This window comes from Delphinus delphis, chromosome 14 (genome assembly GCF_949987515.2).
Source record: "Delphinus delphis chromosome 14, mDelDel1.2, whole genome shotgun sequence".
In the NCBI taxonomy this organism is placed as follows: Eukaryota; Metazoa; Chordata; class Mammalia; order Artiodactyla; family Delphinidae; genus Delphinus; species Delphinus delphis.
Genome location: NC_082696.1, coordinates 59,067,826 through 59,079,861, shown reverse-complemented (window position 1 = coordinate 59,079,861; position 12,036 = coordinate 59,067,826). Strand labels below are relative to the sequence as shown.

Sequence of the window (12,036 nt, the reverse complement as noted above, 5' to 3'; positions counted from 1 at the left end):
CATTTTCAGTCTGTATGTGTCCCTAGGTCTGAAGTGGGTCTCTTGTAGACAGCATATATACGGGTCCTGTTTTTGTTTCCATTCAGTTAGTCTATGTCTTTTGGTTGGAGCATTTAATCCATTTACATTTAAGGTAGTTATCGATATGTATGTGCCTATTACCATTTTCTTAATTGTTTTGGCCTTGTTATTGTAGGTCTTTTCCTTCTCTTGTGTTTCCTGCCTAAAGAAGTTCCTTCAGCATTTGTTGTAAAGCTGTTTTGTGGTGCTGAATTCTCATAACTTTTGCTTGTCTGTAAAGGATTTAATTTCTCCATGGAATCTGAATGAGATTTTTGTTGGGTAGAGTCATATTGGTTGTAGGTTTTTCCCTTTCATCACTTTAAATATGTCCTGCCACTCCTTTCTGGCTTGCAGAATTTCTGCTAAAAGACCAGCTGTTAACCTTGAGGGGATTTCCTTGTATGTTATTTGTTGCTTTTCCCTTGTTGCTCTTAATATTTTTTCTTTGTATTTAATTATTGACAGTTTGATTAATATGTGTCTTGGCATGTTTTTCCTTGGATTAATCCTGTATGAGACTCTGCCTTTCCTGGACTTGATTAACTATTTCCTTTCCCGTATTAGGGAAGTTTTCAACTATAATCTCTTCAAATATTTTCTCAGTACCTTTCTTTTTCTCTTCTTCTTCTGGGACCCTTATAATTAGAATGTTGGTGTGTTTAGTGTTGTCCCAGAGCTTTGTGAGACTGTCCTCAATTCTTTTCATTCTTTTTTCTTTATTCTGCTCTGTGGAAGTTACTTCCACTTTTTTATCTTCCAGGTCACTTATCCTTTCTTCTGCCTCATTTATTCTGCTATTGATTCCTTGTAGAGAAATTTTAATTTCATTTATTATTGCTCAATGTATTATTCATCATTGTTTGTTGCTCTTTAGTTCTTCTAGGTCCTTGTTAAATATTTCTTGTATTTTCTCCATTCTATTTCCAAGATTTTGAATCATCTTTACTGTCATTACTCTGAATTTTTTTTCAGGTAGACTGCCTAGTTACTCTTCATTTGTTTGGTCTGTTGGGTTTTTACCTTGCTCCTTCATCTGCTGTGTGTTTCTCTGACTTCTCATTTTGCTTACCTTACTGTGTTTGGGGTCTCCTTTTCAGAGGCTGAAAGTTTGTAGCTCCTGTTGTTTTTGGTTTCTGCCTCCAGTGGCTAAGATTGGTTCAGTGAGTTGTGTAGGCTTCCTGGTGGAGGGAACTGGTGCCTGTGTTCTGGTGGTTGAGGCTTGATCTTGTCTTCCTGGTGGGCAGGACCACATCTGGTGGTGTGTATTGGGTGTCTGTGACCTTATTATGATTTTAGGCAACCTCTCTGCTAATGGGTGGGGTTGTGTTCCTGTCTTGCTAGTTGTTTGGCATAGGGTGTCCAGCACTGTAGCTTGCTGGTCATTGAGTGGAACTGGGTCTTAGCATTGAGATGGAGATCTCTGGGAGAGCTTTTGCCGTTTGATATTATGTGGAGCTGGGAGGTCTCTGGTGGACCAATGTCCTGAACTCAGCTCTCCCACTTCAAAGTCACGGGCCTGACACCTGGCTGGAGCACCAAGACCCTGTCAGCCACACAGCGCAGAAGAAAAGGGAGGAAAAAAAGAAATAAAGAAAAAAATAATTAAGTAAAATAAAGTTATTAAAAAATATATTATTAAAAATTAAAAATTCATTTAAAAAGAAAGAAGACAGCAACCAAACCAATAAACAAATACACTAATGATAACAAGTGCTAAAAACTATACTAAAAAAAAAAAACCAATAAATGGACAAACAGAACCCTAGGAAAAATGGTAAAAGTGAAGCTATACAAAGAAAATCACACAAAGAAGCATACACATACACACTCACAAAAAGAGAAAAAGAGGAAAATAAATATATTTTTTAAAAAGGAAGAGAGCAACCAAATCAGTAAACAAATTACCAATGATAATAAATTCTAAATACTAAACTAAGATAAACATAAAACCAGAACCAAATTAGATGCAGAAAGAAAACCCCAAGACTACAGTTGCTCCCAAAGTCCATCGCCTCAATTTGGGATGATTTGTTGTCTATTCAGGTATTCCACAGATGCAGGGTACATCAATTTGATTGTGGAGATTTAATATGCTGCTCCTGAGGCTGCTGGGAGATTTCCCTTTCTCTTCTCTGTTTGCACAGCTCCTGGGGTTCAGCTTTGGATTTGGCCCCACCTCTGCGTGTAGGTCACCTGAGGGCATCTGTTCTTCGCTCAGACAGGACAGGGTTAAAGGAGCAGCTAATTAGGGGGCTCTGGCTCACTCAGGCCGGGGGAGGGATGGGTACGGAGTGAGGGGTGAGCCTGCGGCGGCAGAGGCCCGCATGACGTTGCAATAGCCTGAGACGTACCGTGTGTTCTCCCGGGGAAACTGTCCCTGGATCACGGCACCCTGGCAGTGGCAGGCTGCACAGGCTCCCAGGAGGGGAGGTGTGGATAGTGACCTGTGCTCGCACACAGGCTTCTTGGTGGCTGCAGCAGCAGCCTTAGCATTTCATGTCCGTCTGTTGTGTCCATGCTGATAGCCGCGGCTCATGCCCATCTCTGGAGCTTGGTCAGCTGATGCACTGAATCCCCTCTCCTCGCGCACCACAAAACAATGGTCTCTTGCCTCTTAGGCAGGTCCAGACTTTTTCCTGGACGCCCTCCCGGCTAGCTGTGGTGCACTAACCCCCTTCAGGCTGTTTTCACGCAGCCAATCCAATCCTCTCCCTGGAATCTGACCTCCGAAGCCGGAGCCTGAGCTCCCAGCCCCCACCTGCTCTGGCAGGTGAGCAGGCAAGCCTCTCGGGCTGGTGAGTGCCGGTCGGCACCGATCATCTGTGCAAGAATCTCTCTGCTTTGCCCTCCACACCCCTGTTGCTGCACTCTCCTCTGTGGCTCCAAAGCTTCCCCACCACCACCCGCCGTCGCCACCAGTGAAGGGGCTTCATAATGTGTGGAAACTTTTCCTCCTTCACAGCTCCCTCCCAGAGGTGCAGGTCCCATCCCTATTCTTTTGTCTCTGTTTTGTCTTTTTTCTTTTGCCCTACCCAGGGACGTGGGGAGTTTCTTGCCTCTTGGGAAGTCTGAGGTCTTCTGCCAGTGTTCAGTAGGTATTCTGTAGGAGTTGTTCCACATGTAGATGTATTTCTGATGCATCTGTGGGGAGCAAGGTGATCTCCATGTCTTACTCCTCTGCCATCTTGAAGGTCTTTCCTGATGGCTATTTTTTAAATGGTTATCTGCATCTTTTCCTTAGCACAGGGGGTAATTGCTGGATTATTCCAACCTAACCCACTGAAAAGTGAACAATTAAGTCAACCAACCAGTCATGATGCCTTATGACTGATTTTTCTCTTCATTAAATTGACTGAATGGAATAGTTAGTTTACCCTCAAAACATTTTAATGGTATTTCTCTTGCCTATGCTTTTTTTTTAATTTTTGTAGGTTTGCATTAGAAGGAAGTTTGTGTTGCTTATTACACGCATATAATTTTGTCCAAAGTAGATATAGCCCAAAGAACAGACCATTTAACCACTGTATAAGGTTTCAGAGCAAGGAGAGAAATCACTGTGCTTGTTTTTAAATAACTGGTGAGAGGGCTGGTCTTCCCTGGTGGCGCAGTGGTTGAGAGTCTGCCTGCCGATGCAGGGGACACGGGTTCGTACCCCGGTCCGGGAAGATCCCACATGCCGCGGAGTGGCTGGGCCCGTGAGCCATGGCCGCTGAGCCTGCACGTCCAGAGCCTGTGCTCCACAACGGGAGAGGCCACAAGAGTGAGAGGCCCGTGTACCGCAAAATAAAATAACTAGTGAGAAAAAAAATTAAGCTCCTTTTTTTTTTGTTGTTTTTTGGTACGCAGGCCTCTCACTGTTGTGGCCTCTCCCGTTGTGGAGCACAGGCTCCGGACGCGCAGGCTCAGCGGCCATGGCTCACGGGCCCAGCCGCTCCGCGGCATGTGGGATCTTCCCGGACCGGGGTACGAACCCGTGTCCCCTGCATCGGCAGGCGGACTCTCAACCACTGCGCCACCAGGGAAGCTCTAAACTCCTTTTATTTGTACCTTCTCTGAAGCAGTATCTTCTCTTTCTTGTTCACGCAACAGATAATGTATATGGTAATAAAACATACATAGTTTTTTTACCCATTTTATATCAGTTAGATCAAAGCAATACTGAAGATCATAGCCCATTAATAAGCAACACTTAAAGATATAAAACGATGTACATATTTCTCCTTTGCTTTGATAGAAAGCATATCTGAGATCAGCCAAAGAAATACAAATAAATAATATCACAAACTTTGAGAGAGAACTAAATTAGGTTTCAGCTTGATCGTCCTGAGATGTTTTTATTGCCATTTTGTCCATCCTCTGCTTAGCTTTTGCTTAAGATGTTGGTGAGATGATGAAGCTGAAAAGTAAATAGGTGCTTCAATAAATGCAAACAAATGAGTGCTTTCCTAGCAAAGAATTACGGAAAATTAGCCTTTCCTCTGAAGCTAATCCCTCGACAGCTAAGACTGCAAATTCCCCCCCTCAACATGCACACAGATGGGTTGCCACTGAGGATGACAGATGAGTTGTGTTTGGCAGGATTAATGTGCATTATCATGTTAATGGATGCTTAGGTGAGGTCTGAGCAAGTCACAGTCCTGGACAGAATTACTGGGGTTTACAGAGCTCTGTGTGCTCATGCTCCTCTTCTCTTTCTTCTTCTTACTAATAATTAGCTTGTAATGTTTAACATGTTTAGCCCACCAAATGATCCACAGACTACTGCCTCCGTAAGTACTTGGAGCATTTATAGATCGGGCATCATGCGCTCTGTCCTTTGACATGCAAAATGCAGGCAGTCCTGCCTGATTTGTCCTTCCATTGCCTTTGTGCATTCAGCTCTCTCATAATCCAGAGTCTACTTTGTTGCAATCGCTTTTGAAATCTGACATATTGATCAAGAGTTTAGCCTTAGTAACTACTGCACATATATCAACGGTTGTTGAGCGTGTCAGGTCACATTTGATGGCAAGATGATCCTGTGCCCAACTAGAAGAGCTCCAGCAGCTCACATGAGTTGATTCTGTTAACTTCATCTGGCCAGAAAGATATGTTTGGGAATCATCGCTAACACAAGAGAATTTCATAGCATTAGTTCAGGATCTCTGTGTAAGTTAGAGGCAATGGAGATACCACCAAAGAGATAAAAATAAAAGCCTTGTCAATATTCTATAATGGCTTGCATTTTTAAATTAAGGCAAGCATCAATAAGTACGATATGAATTTCAGGCTCCTATGTCCTTTTGAAATTGTCTAAAAATGGGGGGTGGGAGGTGGGTTCCTGTTTAGTTTCATTCAGCAAACTCCTTTTCTATGAATAATTATATCAATATCACCAAATTACTGTAAGCAAATATTTACAGGTCTCTGCTTTTAAAAATACCATTGCAGAAGATAATTTCTGTACCACAAAGATGTCCCTCATAACCTAAAGAAGTAGTTCCTTGACACTCACCCCAAATCTTTTTTAAAGACAGAATTTCCACATCATTCAAGTGATAAACGTATGGTGAAGGGGAAAATATTTCACAAGTTATTGATTTTGTGTATTAATTAAAACAAATGGCTCACCAATAGGATGGCACTTATCAGTAGATGGACCACCTGCCCCTGATTACTAGAGAGGATCTAGGTTTACTCCTGTTGTTAGAAAGTGGCTGTCAACAGTGCCCCCTTTTATTCCCAAAGGTTCCTATTTGTCTGATAAACCTATAAACCAAAGTAATGGATTTCTAAATGAGAAATTTCTGTCCCATATTCAGAGTCTTCTAGATAGGGAGGAATATAACTTGGCAATAAGTGCCCACTGCTGGAAAGCATATCAGAACCACTGGGTCTGCAGAGGAGGACACAGAGGAGCAAGATTTCCTTTTAAGGGGAATTTAAGGCTAGAACCCAAATATCAAGGTAACTCTTTTATGTCTTTTTCAGTAAATTTTTAAAGTTTTCGTTCCAAAAATAATCAAGAATATTAAGACACATGCATGATTTCTTTTTTTGATCCAGTAATTTTTAAAATTTCTAATAGCTTGTTCTAAATAAGATCAAAATATGAAATTAATTCAGTACAAAATCCTTAGTTCTTTGAAGTGATGGAATTTTGATCACATGTATTAGTCGCATTAACTAATCAATTAATTCTCACATCAACCTTATGGCTAGGAGGAATGACCATTTATACATGAGGAAACAGATCAGAGAAGTCAAGTTAGTTAAGAGGAGACACAGCTAGGAAGTGGGGATATGCTAAATATACAAATATTACTGATTCCAAACACTCAGTCTTAAGCTTTCTGATGTATTAACTTAGGTAAACACAATCTATGTACAAACTTCCTTAAAGTCTAAAACATGTTGCTTATTTTGCTACTATTCTAGAAATATGTTTGGTGTGAAAATATGTTCACATGACAGAAAATTACCAAACCATTCCATCAGTAAATTTCTTTTATTTTTCTATTTTTCTTTTATTGTCCCATTTTATGTTTTCGCATCCATTCTCATGTATGGCTAAATTTCAATAAGTCACAGAACAATAAGTAATGTTCATGCAGGATGACCAGTTAGCACACGTCACAAACAACTCAGCAATTCAGACACAAGAAAGCCAGACTGGGAAGGATTCTTTATTAGAAAATAAAAACAATTTAATGGATCAACACGTAAATCCTTAATCCTATGTGCTGAAATACAAGCATCATGCTTTTGAGAACCAACGTTAGGTTATACATCAAAAGTAATTTTTGGTAATTACCCCAAGGCCTGAAGTTACTCAACAAAAAGCAAAGCTACCGAAAAAATGCAAACAGAATAAAAAGCATTCCTCTTAATTAATTAATGCATCATTAATAGTCATTAACTTCTTACCATAGTCTCTCCATTTAAACCCATGATATTAATAATAACTTCTGTCCCACATCATAAGTTTGTTATGAGAACAAATGTGATATTATAGGCAAAAGAGCATTTTATTTCAAGGCAGTCCTTAAGGGTTCAAGTAGAGGCCTCACCATTTCATGAATTTTTACCAAAATTCCATGGAAAAGAATTTCCCTGGTCTACCTATACCTCTTCAGTACCATTCCAAGTAGGTAGGGTCAAACCATGGTTTTAATATTGGTATTTTCATATTCTTTATATTTTTAGTAAACGTTCGTCCTGAGAATCTTTAATATCTCAAAAATATATACATAATTTTTATGACCTAAGGGCAAAATGGTTTGTGATAATGGCTGAATATGAGTGTAAGTTCCATAGACACTGAAAAATAGAAGAATATCTTTCTCATTTCAATATTTGCACTTCCAAAAAGATTCCTCAACCTCAGATAATAACCTTTGTGGTAGGTTTTCTAAAAGGAAATATACATGTGCTGCTAAAGAAGTTTTATTTTCCAAAAGATACCATTCAGGTTTCCTCCAAATTACGTAATAGTCCTTGCTGAAGTTCGCTTTACCCCCTCACACGTAGAGATCTAAAGACACGAAAAGGGAGGAAGAGGAAGTCTGCAATTTTTTAAAAAATCTTATCCCATTTTTGTGAACCAATGTCATCAGTGTTGCTCTTAGACCCCATGAAAGTGTGCAGCTTCCAGCAGATCTTCCTCAGATAAGCTGAAACAGAAGGCAGCTGAGGACAGACTGCTCTGCCCTGGCCCTGTTCTCGGTCACAGCCACCCTTCAGGGGGTCAGTGAGCCCTGTGCCCTGAAGAACCACCCCCCAGGTTAGGTGGGTGAAGGTCCTTGGGAATAAATCTTGAGCAGCTAGGATCCCCAGTCCATATGTATAATTTTCCACTTTCAGCATCAGAAACCTGTCAATGCCTATTACCAAGGAGTTAGAAGGAAAAAAAAGGCTTACTCGGCAAAACTACTATAAAGGAAAATGTGTAAAACAAAAATTATTTGAAGTGATGCACCCATTATGCATTCTGGACTCAGACATTATGCAAAAAGATACTCCTCCCGCGGGCCCTGTCCCTTCACAGCGGTCTGAAAGTGGCCTTTCTGATGACAGCCTCCCTCCAATCTATTTACCTAACGTGTTGCCTATAATCAATATTTACCATAACAGAATGGCTGGCATTGCAGGGGTTAACTCACTTCTTCCCAGCCTTTCTCAGCGCTTTCCTCTTTGGAGTGGTGGGTTATTTCTGTGATTTGAAGAATCTTTGCTTCTGCTCTGGACCGATAGAAGCTGTGACACTGGTTTCTGATCCATGCACAGCAGGGGCCTACAGAGGTACAGGGGAGGGGTCTACATTAGGCAACACTTTCGGAGAGCAGATTTGTAGCTTAAAGGAAAGTTATTTCTGCCAAATCGTGTCAAATGTGTTGTTTAGTTAAGTTCTCTTCCCTTTCCCTCTTTTCAGCTGGATGTAATGGTGTCATTTTATCTCCACCCAGGAACTTGTGTCAACAGCTCCCTCCATGGACCATTTGCTAGAGTTGCAGTGTCACAGTGTCAGAAGCTTGTGTGTGTGTGTGTGTGTGTGTGTGTGTGTGTGTGTGTGTGTGTGTGTTTTGTTTTTTAAATATAGAGATAATTTTTTTTTTATGTCTGTGACCTTCCCTTACTCTTTGATGTCTGTTCTTAGCTGAACTCTCTACCAGTCACACTGAGTCCGCCCAATCCCCAGTCGCTTGTGCTCCAGCAGGCCCAACTTTCCCCTTCCACCCGCCTTTTGCTGGTTGGGGCTCTCTTTGTTGTTACTTTAGTACTCTGTCTAGAAATATTTCTGTTTCTACATCCCTTAATGGTTCAGCTATTTAAATTTTACTGTCTCTAAAATTTGATTATAATAGGGAAGAATCATATTAGTATGTGTTTGTGTGTGTGTCTGTGTGTGTATCTTTAATTTTTGTTTGTTTTTTAAACATTTGAGATCAGGATTAAGTATTTTCTATTAAAAACCTGTTGCTCCTATAGGCGTAAATGCTTTAAGCCCGACCTTGATTGTAAGATTATCTGATAACAATGTAAGGACAGGCCTCCTGCACTGAGCCTTTAGCAGAATGGTTTCAAGATTGTTTTCATTTGTTGCCTGTTGAGAAAAGCCGCAGGGAAATGTCAAAGTAGTACTCAATGACATGTTAGACTACTTTTAAGCAAAGGGTAATTTTTAATTTTTTATTGTTAGTACAATTGCCTGTGTGTGTTTTTCTTTCTTCTGTATCTTTATATCATGTAGTTTTATTTCTTTGTCCTGTACAGTGGCCCTTTGATTGCCAAATCCTTTCTTGCTCTGTGATTTGGATGGAGTGGATTGCTCCTCTCTTAGGGTTCTCTCATCAGATTTTCCTTAAGCCTTGGGATCTTCCCTCATTTCCTTTGTCCCAATACATGAATCAGAATGAGAGTGTCTCTGTGGAAGGGGAGGGAGAAGAGAGGAGAGTTGAGCAGAAGAAAAAAATCTTCTTTCAGAAAAGATGCTGTTTCTTAAGGGGTCAGACCTGAGGGGAAGTGCTGAAAGTCTAGCAAACTTACGAATCTTCCCCTCTCTTCCCCCAGCTCAAACCCCTAACACAGGGGAGATTCAGTACTGACTGTCATGTTATCCACCGGAGAATTTTACTAATAAAATTGTATCCCAGCTCTACTCAGGGTAAGTTTACATGTTGCCACAATGACGTATTTTATCTGATTTTATTATTAAACTGTCTCAGCAATTCATCTGAAATTGAGTCATCACAATTGAAAACTAAAAGTTTTACTGGAAGATTGTGAAATTTTTGTACAAAATGGATTTCTCCCATGACAGATTGTTATTAACTTGGAATGCCCAATGAAAAATCAGGTAGGGTAATACTAGGACACAATTTAACAGCATTTATGGTTATCATGTGTACTGCTTTATTATCATCTTTTTATTGTATTCATAATGTAGAAATAATATAGAAGAGATGTATGGTTTATCAAGTGATGACCAGTGGCATATTGCATCTTGTTTAGAGGGAGGCAGTCCTCTTGCCTTGTTGGGAATATAGAGTTTAACAAAACACTTGCCATCATTTCCTTAACAGGGATAATAAACAGAACAATTCTGCATAAAAGCTCATATCAGCTTCTTTCATGCCTTTTCTTTTCAGAAGGCTGCCTAAGGGTTTAAGCAATTTACTGGTCTGACCCGCATCCTTTCTCTGCAGTCTGCGGTTCTTTTGTTTAACATTAGTATGTGGGCAAACAGCATTCTGAGCTGTGCAGAGCTTATCAGCCCGCGTTCAGTCGACCGGAACCCTATTCTATGTATCTAAGCGGGGCCACATTTAATACTTCACAGTGGGAGCATCTGCAGTTTCCAAAAATGACTTGTTTATCAGATAAACTCTGTCCTTATGCTGACAGATGTGGTGGATGGTGGATCTTCAGTATCATACTTCTCTACTCTAAGGCTTGTACAAAATATGGTATGCTGAGGGACGGTGAAACCCAGAGTCATGACAAGGATTGTTTATGTAGCCACTCTCCAGCTGCACTCAGAATTCACTTGCTGGGTTTGGGGAAATGAAGGCAACTCTCAGTTTCTCTTTTGGAATTGAATAAGTAACTAATTCCCATGTTACCTAAAGTGTTAAGAAGAGGAAAGACATTTTCACTGTTAACATAACATCTTATGATTTCATTGGTAAACACTGTAAGGTGCCTGAGTGCCATGGTCTCTAAAAGCCAGGAGCCTGAGGGGGCTCACTGAAATATTGATCACCATTTACCCAGTGGTACCAAAGTGTTGGGAAATTAGAAGAAGTGGGCTTAGGAGACTTAGCTGCCATTAACCCAAGATGACGCTGATATAGTCTGTTAACTCAAAATGATCTTTTCTTTAAAATTTTTATTAGAATTATTAGAAGTTATTTTAAACACATTGAGGAATTATAAAAACCCTGCTTCTAAAACATACAACTCCAACTTTGAGATTTTATACTATGGGCATACAGTATTATGCAATTATTTTGAAAGCATTGCCAGCTTTGCATATGTATGTATATATATGCAGATATGCAAATATTTAGTTTATTAACGAAAGGTATTATGTATGCCTTTTAATAACTAAAGCTTTCCTAATGCTGTATTTTTCCTCAAAAGAATGAATTAAAGGATTTTTTCTTTTTGAAATGTGCACTCTTGGGACTTGTTCCCAAGAGAAGTCTACTTGTGATAGAATGATCTGGGCCTTACCCTGACATTTTAGAAATTCTAAAGTAGCATCCAAAGTGATGTTAAGGAACACAGGTATGGGCAACCTAGTGCCTTTCCACTAGGATTGCTGTCACAGAACAAGTACTGATTTTAACTGATAAAGTTTGATCCTTAATGCAATTCACATTGCTTGTGGTACACTTATAATTTAGCACATATGTTACGTTTTTGCTCCTACCTATAATTACTCTTCATACTAAAGCATTTTCCCTCTAATTATTTCACTAGTGGTAGCCCCCTTCACCTCTCAGCTCTCTGCTAATTAAATACCTTTAAACATGTCTTTGTTATTAATTGTGAAGTGTTGCCATGACCATCTGATAAGATAATTATTTGGAAAACCAATTTTAAATTAATAATTTAAACTTCAGTATTTTCATATAGAAATAAAGGCAATATAATAGAGCAAAACAATAATAGAGCTCATGTACCATGAGCTACATCTTTGAAGCCTATGTGGTCAAAACACAAGCAAAGTACAATGTTACTCCTAACGAAAGTATAATTAATATAACATACTATAGAAATACTTCTAGGAAACATGATGTGTTTTTGAATTTCCTCCATATTTGCCTATAGCGTTTAATGACTTTTTTATGTATAGTTAAACACATCCATGCACTGCCTTTATATAAGCAGGCTTATCGAAGGAGCAGCCATTAAGAAATATATTCGATATCAGACTAGAAGACATTTGTGTGCTTTCCCCTACTCTCACTAATGTGTGCTAGCCAACTG

General features: G+C 39.7%; 1 long non-coding RNA gene across 1 annotated transcript in view; it reads left to right on the top strand.

Moving 5' to 3' along the window:
• Window positions 1-12,036, top strand: part of LOC132437344 (uncharacterized) — a 219,250-nt gene that overhangs the window by 37,022 nt on the left and 170,192 nt on the right. The window lies entirely within an intron of this gene.